Source organism: Cherax quadricarinatus, chromosome 49, assembly GCF_038502225.1.
Source record: "Cherax quadricarinatus isolate ZL_2023a chromosome 49, ASM3850222v1, whole genome shotgun sequence".
Classification (NCBI taxonomy): Eukaryota; Metazoa; Arthropoda; class Malacostraca; order Decapoda; family Parastacidae; genus Cherax; species Cherax quadricarinatus.
In genome coordinates, this window is record NC_091340.1 from 30,980,619 (window position 1) to 30,990,447 (window position 9,829).

Genomic DNA, 9,829 nt, shown 5'->3' on the forward strand with positions numbered 1-9,829 from the left:
TAGCAACACTGGAGTGAGAGATATGGATCTACACACTGTCATAACAACACTGGAGTGAGAGATATGGATCTACACACTGGCATAGCAACACTGGAGTGAGAGATAAGGATCTACACACTGCCATAACAACACTGGAGTGAGAGATATGGATCTACACACTGGCATAGCAACACTGGAGTGAGAGATATGGATCTACACACTGCCATAACAACACTGGAGTGAGAGACATGGATCTACACACTGCCATAACAACACTGGTGTGAGAGATGTGGATCTACACACTGCCATAACAACACTGGAGTGAGAGATATGGATCTACACACTGGCATAACAACACTGGAGTGAGAGATATGGATCTACACACTGCCATAACAACACTGGAGTGAGAGATATGGATCTACACACTGTCATAACAACACTGGAGTGAGAGATGTGGATCTACACACTGCCATAACAACACTGGAGTGAGAGATATGGAAGTATGTGCACAATAACCCAGTGAAAAGCAGGGGTACCATGGGCACAATACGAGAACATTGTATCAACATCCGTGGTCATTGACTGTTCAACATCTTACCAGAAGATATCTGAAACACTGCTGGAACAAGTGTACAATATATCAGAAACACTGCTGGAACAAGTGTACAATATATCAGAAATACTGCTGGAACAAGTGTACAATATATCAGAAACACTGCTGGAACAAGTGTACAATATATCAGAAACACTGCTGGAACAAGTGTACAATATATCAGAAACACTGCTGGAACAAGTGTACAATATATCAGAAACACTGCTGGAACAAGTGTACAATATATCAGAAACACTGCTGGAACAAGTGTACAATATATCAGAAACACTGCTGGAACAAGTGTACAATATATCAGAAACACTGCTGGAACAAGTGTACAATATATCAGAAACACTGCTGGAACAAGTGTAGAAGTCTTCAAGCGGAAACTGGACAAGCATGTCTACTAGACGTAAACAACATCAATTAGAATAGCGCAGCAGAACACTGCCCGTCTATCCGATTTTGCTTTAAACCATTTCCACAACTGCTGTACACTACACAGATGTTTTGAACGGCTGCCCTGAAGGCCGGTCACTGACTCTGACACAGTCTTAACCGCTGGTCCAGTTATGCTTATCAGATGGACTCCATTCTTACTGCCCACACCTGTCTTGCCTACACCTGTCGCCCACACCTGTCTTACCCACACCTGTCTTGCCACACACCTGTCTTGCCCCACACCTGTCTTGCCTACACCTGTCGCCCACACCTGTCTTACCCACACCTGTCTTGCCACACACCTGTCTTGCCCCACACCTGTTTTGCTTCACATTTGTCTTGCCTCACATTTGTCTTACCTCACACCTGTCTTGCCCCACACTTGTCTTGTCTCACACCTGTCTTACCCCACACTTATCTTGTCCCACACCTGTCTTGCTTCACACTTGTCTTGCCACACACCTGTCTTGCCTCACACATGTTTTACTTCACATTTGTCTTGCCTCATATTTGTCTTGCCTCACACCTGTCTTGCCCCACACTTATCTTGCCCCACACCTGTCTTGCTTCACACTTGTCTTGCCCCACACCTGTCTTGCCTACACCTGTCGCCCACACCTGTCTTGCCTCACACCTGTTTTGGTTCACATTTGTCTTGCCTCACATTTGTCTTACTTCACACCTGTCTTGCCCCACACTTGTCTTGCCTCACACCTGTCTTGCCCCACACTTATCTTGCCCCACACCTGTCTTGCTTCACACTTGTCTTGCCCAACACCTGTCTTGCCCCCACATCTGTCTTGCCCCACACCTGTCTTGCCCCACATCTGTCTTGCCCCACACTTGTCTTCCCCCCACACCTGTCTTGCTTCACACTTGTCTTGCCCCACACCTGTCTTGCCCCACACTTGCCTTCCCCACACCTGTCTTGCTCCACACCTGTCTTACTCCGAACCTGTCTTTCCCCACACCTGTCTTAGACCACACCTGTCTTGCCTCACATTCGTCTTGCCCCACACCTGTCTTGACCCACGCCTGTCTTGCCCCACACCTGTCTTGCCCACACCTGTCTTGCTTCACACTTGTCTTGCCCGCACCTGTCTTGCTTCACACTTGTCTTGCCCCACACCTGTCTTGCCCCACGCCTGTCTTGCCCCACATCTGTCTTGCCCCACATCTGTCTTGCCCCACACCTGTCTTGTCCACACTTGTCTTACACACACACCTGTCTTGTCCACACTTGTCATGAGAACGTAAGATGACAGGCAAATCTTACTGTGTTTTAGGTTTCAAGTCTATCTACTACACAAGGGTCATTAAGGCTGCATGTCACGTGTACACCACCAGTCAATAATACTTTACTACCAAAAATACTGATTAATGTAAACTATATATACTGAAATATATACACCTCTCAGTGTATATACACTGACTTGCACACTTCTCACTGTATATACACTGAGAAATAAACAACTCTAAATGAGACACACCACACACATACACACACACACACACACACACACACACACACACACACACACACACACACACACACACACACACACACACACACACACACACACACACAGCCACAGAGTAGTCAGTAAGTGGAATAGTTTGGGAAGCGATGTAGTGGAGGCAGGATCCATACATAGCTTTAAGCAGAGGTATGATAAAGCTCACGGCTCAGGGAGAGTGACCTAGTAGCGATCAGTGAAGAGGCGGGGCCAGGAGCTCGGACTCGACCCCCGCAACCTCAACTAGGTGAGTACACACACACACACACACACATACACACACACACACACACACACATATACACACACACACATACACACACACATACACACACACACACATACACACACACACACACACACACATACACACACACACACATACACACACACACATGCACACGCACACACATGCACACACTCACACATACACACACACATGCACACACACACACATACACACACACATGCACACACACATACACACACAGACACAGACACACACACACACACACACACACACACACACACACACACACACACACACACACACACACACACACACACACACACACACACACACACACACACACGCAGTGATAACAGGGAAGGCACTACAATGGATCAGGAAATACTTGTCAGGAAGACAGCAGCGAGTCATGGTGCGTGGCGAGGTGTCGGAGTGGGCACCTGTGACCAGCGGGGTCCCACAGGGGTCAGCCCTAGGACCAGTGCTATTTCTGGTATTTGTGAACGACATGACTGAAGGAATAGACTCCGAAGTGTCCCTGTTTGCAGATGATGTGAAGTTGATGAGAAGAATTCATTCGATCGAAGACTAGGCAGAACTACAAAGGGATCTAGACAGGCTGCAGACCTGGTCCAGCAATTGGCTCCTGGAGTTCAACCCCACCAAGTGCAAAGTCATGAAGATTGGGGAAGGGCAAAGAAGACCGCAGACGGAGTACAGTCTAGGGGGCCAGAGACTACAAACCTCACTCAAGGAAAAGGATCTTGGGGTGAGTATAACACCATGCACATCTCCTGAAGCGCACATCAACCAAATAACTGCTGCAGCATATGGGCGCCTGGCAAACCACAGAACAGCATTCCGACATCTTAATAATGAATCGTTCAGGACCCTGTACACCGTGTACGTTAGGTCCATATTGGAGTATGCGGCACCAGTTTGGAACCCACACCTAGCCAAGCACGTAAAGAAATTAGAGGAAGTTCAAAGGTTTGCAACAAGACTAGTCCCAGAGCTAAGAGGTATGTCCTACGAGGAGAGGTTAAGGGAAATCAACCTGACGACACTGGAAGACAGGAGAGATAGGGGGGACATGATAACGATATACAAAATACTGAGAGGAATTGCCAAGTGGACAAAGACAGGATGTTCCAGAGATTGGACACAGTAACAAGGGGACACAGTTTTAAGTTGAAGACACAGATGAATCACAGGGATGTTAGGAAGTATTTCTTCAGCCACAGAGTAGTCAGGAAGTGGAATAGTTTGGGAAGCGATGTAGTGGAGGTAGGATCCATACATAGCTTTAAGCAGAGGTATGATAAAGCTCACGGTTCAGGGAGAGTGACCTAGTAGCGATCAGTGAAGAGGCGGGGCCAGGAGCTCGGACTCGACCCCTGCAAGCTCAAGTAGGTGAGTACGCACACACACACACACACACACACACACACACACACACACACACACACACACACACAAAGACTGGACCTTGTGTTCACTCTGGGCAGTTCAGACATTGAGGCCATCATAAATGAGACGCCCCTTGGAGATAGTGATCACGTGGTTCTGAGTTTGGATTACATATTAGAGTTACAAGTGGAGAAGGTAACAGGAGTTGAATGGGAAAAGCCGAACTATAAAAGGAGGGACTACACAGGTATGAGGAACTTCCTGCAGGAGGTTCAGTGGGACAGAGAACTGGTAGGAAAGTCAGTAAACGAAATGGTGGAATACGTAACAACAAAATGGAAGGAGCCAGAGGAATAGTTTGTTCCAAAGGGCAACAGAAATAATGCGAAAACCAAACGAGTCCTTGGCTTACCCGAAGGTGTAGGGAGGCAAAAACTAAGTGCACTAGAGAATGAAAAAGGTACAGAAGGCAAAGGACCCAAGAAAATAAGGAGATTAGTCGAATAGCCAGAAACGAGTATGCAAAGATAAGGAGGGAGGCCCAGCGACAATACAAAAACGACATAGCATCAAAAATCAAGTCTGACCCGAAACTGCTTTACAGCCACATTAGGAGGAAGACAACAGTCAAAGACCAAGTGATCAGGCTGAGGAAAGAAGGTGCGAAACTCACAAGAAGCGATCAAGAGTATGTGAGGAACTCTACACAAGATGTAAGGAAGTATTTGCAGTGGAGACAGGAAGGACTCTGGGAAGACAGGTCAGAGGGGGGACACCAACAATTGTTGGATGACATACACACTACTGAGGAGGAGGTGAAGAAGCTGCTAAGTGACTTCAAAGGCAATGGAACTGGACATTTCCCCGTGGGTCCTTGGAGAGGGAGCAGAAATGCTGTGTGTGCCACTTACCACAATCTTCAACACATCCCTTGATACTGGGCAACTACCTGAGGTATGGAAGGCTGCAAATGTAGGTCCCATTCTGAAAAAAAAGAGACAGAAAAGAGGCACTAAACTATAGATCAGTGTCACTGACGTGTATAGTATGCAAAGTCATGGAGAAGATTATCAGGAGGAGAGTGGTGGAGCACCTGGAATGGAATAAGATTATAAACGACAACAAGCGCGGAATCATGAAAGAGAAATCCTGTGTCACAAACCTTCTTGAGTTTTGTGTTAAAGTAACAGAAGTAAGACACGAGAGAGAGGGGTGGGTTGATTGCATTTTCTTGTATTGCAGGAAGGCCTTCAGCACAGTTCCTCACAAGAGATTAGTGCAGAAGCTAGAGGATCAGGCGCGTATGACGGCAAGGACACTGCAATGGATCAGAGAATACCTGACAGGGAAGCAATAACGAGTCATGGTACGTGATAAGGTATCACAGTGGGCACCTGTGACGAACGGCGTCTCACAGAGGTCGGTCCTAGGACCAGTGCTATTTTTGGTATATGTGAATGACATGATGGAAGGGTTAGACTCAGAAGTGTCCTTGTTCGCAGATAATGTGAAGTTAATGAGGAGAATTAAATCAGATGAGGATCAGGGAGGACTTCAAAGAGACCTGGACAAGCTGGACATTTGGTCCAGCAACTGGCTTCTCGAATTTAACCCCACCAAATGCAAAGTCATGAAGATCGGGGAAGGGCAAAGAAGACCGCAGACAGAGTATAGGCTAAGTGGCCAAAGACTGCAAACCTCACTCAAGGGAAAAGATCTTGGGGTGAGCATAACACCGAATACGTCTCTGGAAACATACATCAACCATATAACTGCAGCAGCACATGGGCGCCTGGCAGACCTGAGAGTAGCGTTCCGATACCTAGGTAAGGAATCTTTCAAGACATTGTACACCGTGTACGTCAGGCCCATACTGGAGTATGCAGCACCAGTTTGGAACCCACACCGGGTCAAGCACGTCAAGAAATTAGAGAAAGTGCAAAAGTTTGCGACAAGGTTAGTTCCAGAGCTAAGGGGAATGTCCTACGACATACAAAATACTGCGTGGAATAGACAAGGTGGACAGAGACAGGATGTTCCAGAGATGGGACACAGAAACAAGGAATCACACTTGGAAGTTGAAGACTCAGTTGAGTCAAAGGAATGTTAGAAAGTATTTCTTCAGTCATAGAGTAGTCTGGAAGTGGAACAGTCTGGCGAGCGATGTAGTGGAGGCAGGAACCATACATAGCTTTAAGACGAGGCAGGACGAAGCTCGTGGAGCAGAGAGAGGGAGGACCTAGTAGCATTCAGTGAAGAGGCGGGGCCAGGAGCTGAGTCTCGATCCTGGAACCACAATTAGGTGAGTACAATTAGGTGAGTTCACACACATACACACACACACACACACACACACACACACACACACACACACACACACACACACACACACACACACACACACACAGTCAGTCAGCAGACGTGGGTCACAAGGCTCCGAGAACTTTAGTGGTTTTTAAGTCGTGCAGTAACTGCTAGCAGTAATCAGTGGTAGTGACAACGTCAGTGAACAATCCTACGAGTGATAACCAGAGTTATTAGTTAAAAAAAGTCGAGAGGAAGCCTGAAATCTTTAATATTTCAATGTGTCAAACCGTTAGTGGCTAGTAGGCTTCTGTTGCTACACAGATTCAAATATACAAAGATTCAAGTGAGTGTGGAAGCGGGTGTTCAAGAATTTCGAGAGATTGGATAACAAGTGAAGTGTGGGGCACCATACAGTGAGAGTGAAAAAGTTAATAAGCAAAAGTAGAAAGGAAAAATATAATATATAACAAGGGAAGGTGGCAGTAGGCCTGCTGAAACAGTGACGTCGCAACAGTTGTGTGACATTATACATATAAAGTGTAACACCGAATGTGAAGTGTATTCCAATATAAGTGAAGTGTATTCTATCATAAGTGACATTGAGGGACGCGGGATGCATGAGCATATACGGTTATAAAGATCACGGGTGAAGAATTTTCAAAATAGAAGGTGTGTGTAGGACGACTACGTCATCAGCATTTGGCAACTTGTCATCGCATCACTGCCAGCTTAAGTATCACTCACCTGTTGGGGTTGTTTTGGGGGTTCTGAATCCTGGCCTTGCGTCACTGTTAGATACTGGTCACTCACTCCTGCAAGCTATTAACCAGAATTAGAGCAGAAATAGCATAGATAAGGTGAAGATAGTGTTGACTAGCGAGGAGCAGCCTAGCAAGGGGAAGCCTAGTGAGGGTGACGTCAGACACTCCTAGAAGCTGAGACAAGCTAAATTTTACAACCTAATTACTTTCTGTGTTTTATGAGTAGAAGTGATAAGTGCTAGAATCACTATTGGTAGTTTTAGAAATACGGGTATTACTACTGATATTTATTAGCAGTATGAATACTTAGAAGTGGGGGCACACATACACACGCACACACACACACACACACACCTTGGGGGCACCTTGGGGTGAGTATAACACCAGGCACATCTCCTGAAGCGCACATCAACCAAATAACTGCTGCAGCATATGGGCGCCTAGCAAACCTCAGAACAGCATTCCGGCATCTTAATAAGGAATCATTCAGGACCCTGTACACCGTGTACGTTAGGCCCATATTGGAGTATGCGGCACCAGTTTGGAACCCACACCTAGCCAAGCACGTAAAGAAATTAGAGGAAGTTCAAAGGTTTGCAACAAGACTAGTCCCAGAGCTAAGAGGTATGTCCTACGAGGAGAGGTTAAGGGAAATCAACCTGACGACACTGGAAGACAGGAGAGATAGGGGGGACATGATAACGATATACAAAATACTGAGAGGAATTGGCAAGTGAACAAAGACAGGATGTTCCAGAGATTGGACACAGTAACAAGGGGACACAGTTTTAAGTTGAAGACACAGATGAATCACAGGGATGTTAGGAAGTATTTCTTCAGCCACAGAGTAGTCAGGAAGTGGAATAGTTTGGGAAGCGATGTAGTGGAGTCAGGATCCATACATAGCTTTAAGCAGAGGTATGATAAAGCTCACGGTTCAGGGAGAGTGACCTAGTAGCGACCAGTGAAGAGGCGGGGCCAGGAGCTTGGACTCGACCCCTGCAACCTCAACTAGGTGAGTACAACTATGTGAGTACACACAAAGACTGGACCTTGTGTTCACTCTGGGCAGTTCAGACATTGAGGCCATCATATATGAGACGCCCCTTGGAGATAGTGATCACGTGGTTCTGAGTTTGGATTACATATTAGAGTTACAAGTGGAGAAGGTAACAGGAGTTGAATGGGAAAAGCCGAACTATAAAAGGAGGGACTACACAGGTATGAGGAACTTCCTGCAGGAGGTTCAGTGGGACAGAGAACTGGTAGGAAAGTCAGTAAACGAAATGGTGGAATACGTAACAACAAAATGGAAGGAGCCAGAGGAATAGTTTGTTCCCAAGGGCAACAGAAATAATGCGAAGACCAAACGAGTCCTTGGCTTACCCGAAGGTGTAGGGAGGCAAAAACTAAGTGCACTAGAGAATGAAAAAGGTACAGAAGGCAAAGGACCCAAGAAAATAAGATTAGTCGAATAGCCAGAAACGAGTATGCAAAGATAAGGAGGGAGGCCCAGCGACAATACAAAAACGACATAGCATCAAAAATCAAGTCTGACCCGAAACTGCTTTACAGCCACATTAGGAGGAAGACAACAGTCAAAGACCAAGTGATCAGGCTGAGGAAAGAAGGTGGGAAACTCACAAGAAGCGATCAAGAGTATGTGAGGAACTCTACACAAGATGTAAGGAAGTATTTACAGTGGAGACAGGAAGGACTCTGGGAAGACAGGTCAGAGGGGACACACCAACAATTGTTGGATGACATACACACTACTGAGGAGGAGGTGAAGAAGCTGCTAAGTGACTTCAAAGGCAATGGAACTGGACATCTCCCCGTGGGTCCTTGGAGAGGGAGCAGAAATGCTGTGTGTGCCACTTACCACAATCTTCAACACATCCCTTGATACTGGGCAACTACCTGAGGTATGGAAGGCTGCAAATGTAGGTCCCATTCTGAAAAAAAGAGACAGAAAAGAGGCACTAAACTATAGATCAGTGTCACTGACGTGTATAGTATGCAAAGTCATGGAGAAGATTATCAGGAGGAGAGTGGTGGAGCACCTGTAATGGAATAAGATTATAAACGACAACAAGCGCGGAATCATGAAAGAGAAATCCTGTGTCACAAACCTTCTTGAGTTTTGTGTTAAAGTAACAGAAGTAAGACACGAGAGAGAGGGGTGGGTTGATTGCATTTTCTTGTATTGCAAGAAGGCCTTCAGCACAGTTCCTCACAAGAGATTAGTGCAGAAGCTAGAGGATCAGGCGCGTATGACGGCAAGGACACTGCAATGGATCAGAGAATACCTGACAGGGAAGCAATAACGAGTCATGGTACGTGATAAGGTATCACAGTGGGCACCTGTGACGAATGGCGTCTCACAGAGGTCGGTCCTAGGACCAGTGCTATTTTTGGTATATGTGAATGACATGATGGAAGGGTTAGACTCAGAAGTGTCCTTGTTCGCAGATAATGTGAAGTTAATGAGGAGAATTAAATCAGATGAGGATCAGGGAGGACTTCAAAGAGACCTGGACAAGCTGGACATTTGGTCCAGCAACTGGCTTCT